Below are 2,500 nucleotides of genomic sequence, written 5' to 3'. Positions count from 1 at the left end.
ACATTGAAATGCTGTTTTAACGGGAGCATGCATAATTGCTGCAAACATACTTTTATCACAAGTTCTAGCCACGCCACGGAGGCTTCGAAGTTCCTTCACCATTCGCTTTCCTCTCTTTTGTTACACAGTTTTAGACTACGATCAGGGGTACCGAAACGCTGTATTGATTGTAAACAACCATTTTTATCTTGGAGCGGAGCGTTCCTTTACTCGTTAGATTTGTCTTGTCGCGTGTGTATTCGCTTTTTCGACGCTTTTTAACCATTTAACTTGTTTAGCGAAGCTAAACGCACAGACAGACAAAAAAAAAGGAACAGCATCGCGCGTCAAACAGCGACGACCCATCTGAAGCGATCTTTCATTTATACACCGTTTGTAAACAGAGAGATGTATAAAGCGCGGGGAATCATTCGAAACCCTGGGGCTATTCGAGCTTGCATTTCAGCAAATTATCATCTCAAACATTTCACTCGTTTGCTTTTTCTAAATTTATAGGAGAGCTTCTTTCGTTTATTTTTGACACACCTTTCGTAAATATCGTTTCTGGCAACGTCGGGAGCGTGGATTTCTACAAGTGAACAATCGCGCCGATCCGATAACTTCCAGCAGGATGGAGAATCTTTATAGATTATCTTCCGAGAACTCGGTGCTTTCACGGGCGGTCGTTTATAAATTTTAACGAACGACTCGCGCGCCGTGACGCACTTGCGCTAGTTCGAAGAGATATTTCGAAATTTGTTTCTCTCCTTTAACGGCCTGCATTTAGTGTATCGGTTGCGATTTTCGTCACATCGTTTCCACGACAAACGCCGACGAACTGCCCAACTATCGCTCGTACGTTGCGACTCTTTCTTTGTTTATCGTTCATTCATTCTTTCAATTTCGTTCGATAATCCCGCTCCGAAACGTTCTACTTTCGTTGAACGACGGCGAGATGTTTAGAAAGAAATGAATTACTCTTTTTTCGAGAAGCAAACGCAAGCAGTCTTTTGTTAAGAAAACGACCCTCAGCCAGGCGTGGTCCAGGAATTGTATCCGTGGACCGCAATGTGCGTTCGAAATGTCGATGTTCATGTGTCCTGCAGTTCACACGTTGACGCGCAATTAGCTGCGTTCTTCATCGACCCACGAGCCAAGTGATCCACCGTTCAGGGTAATCGTAAAATTTTGTATTTCAAACTCTTTAGATCTTTAGAGTGTTATTTTCATTATTAACACGCATCACATTCGATACCCACATCACTCTCCCACCCGGCGCGTGCGGGAGAGCGAATTCGGGCGTCGCCAACGTATTTGTTTGTTTGTTCGATCGTTGACGACACGATCGCGTCCAAGGACGGAAACCGTCGGAGAAACGCCCAGTGGCACGCTCCTCTCGACGGTCGGGCGTAAAGTACATTTAAAAACCTTGAAAAGTACGAACGCACACAAGGAATGCGAGCGCGCGTCCTGTCGCTGAATCGTGGGTTGCGAGATTCGAACAGACACACGGCCGGCGACGATCGGTCTAACTAATGGACACATAGTTTTTCAAAGACTCGCTATCGTCGCTTCTCAGCCGGTCCGTAAACAACACACATCGATCAGGCGGACGCACGAATCTTACCACGGTGCGTGTTTCGTAGATTCCAGGTTACCCGCAAGTACCTCTCTCTCCCTCTCGAAAGAGGAATCTCGATCCGTCCTTTTTGGACAATGGAGAAATCTTTTTATCGCAACACGGATGGCAAAGAAACAACCAAAGCGTAGGAGCGTGGGGACGAGAGCGACGAAAAGAACGTCGCGAAAACAAAGTTTCGACGGTTGCTCGTTCTAATACATCGTAGTTTCAACTCTCTCAGTTTTAACCACTCCTAGACGCTTCGTAAACTTTTAACAATTCTTCGCCTCCGCGAGTTTCATTTCGAATAGAGCGAACGCAACACGGACCAAAAAAACTCCGGTGATGCCAGATCATTTAGCAAAGATCAGACGGCGGGTCATCTGTATTCCTTTTCTCTCTTTTTTATATCTTTCCATTTAACTAGGGTGTCGCAACGACGGGTACATTTATATATTTATATATATTGTATTTCAATTTTAATGATCCTTCACTTTCGGTTTGTAATAATATGATCCTTCTTTCATTTCGATCCTTCATATTGTAGGTTAACCAACAGAAGTTTGTTTTTTTACGACTTGTATTTTTGTGGTTTGTTTGTTTGTTTCTTACGACTTGTTTGTACCCGATCAAGTAGACGACGACCCATAAGTATAAGTTAGAGAGATAAAGGTCGAGAGACCTCACGCAAGCGTCTTTTACTTCCATTCACATCAGCCAGAGAGAAATGGTCCGGCGTCGTGCTCTTTGGCGCCGTTGGTCGCACAGTTTTTTTGCCGGCGGTTCCGAACGGACGGGAGAAACGCGATGAGTAATCAAAGCGACCTCCGCACGTAACCGTGTCGGTGTAATTTTACCGCATCGCAGCGTTTTGGTATTTGTTTCTTATTGGCTCGAACC

General features: G+C 44.9%; 1 non-coding gene across 1 annotated transcript; it reads right to left on the bottom strand.

The window, feature by feature from the left end:
- Positions 1-1,001: 1,001 nt before the first annotated feature.
- On the bottom strand, positions 1,002-1,156 carry LOC143306963 (5.8S ribosomal RNA). Its single transcript, XR_013064223.1, has one exon. It is a non-coding gene; the product is annotated as a 5.8S ribosomal RNA (ribosomal RNA).
- Between the last annotated feature and the right edge of the window lie 1,344 nt (positions 1,157-2,500).

The sequence above is a fragment of the Osmia lignaria genome, unplaced genomic scaffold, assembly GCF_051020975.1.
Source record: "Osmia lignaria lignaria isolate PbOS001 unplaced genomic scaffold, iyOsmLign1 scaffold0041, whole genome shotgun sequence".
In the NCBI taxonomy this organism is placed as follows: domain Eukaryota; kingdom Metazoa; phylum Arthropoda; class Insecta; order Hymenoptera; family Megachilidae; genus Osmia; species Osmia lignaria.
The sequence above is the reverse complement of the archived record's forward strand: the minus strand, read 5'-3'. Positions and strand labels throughout refer to the sequence as shown.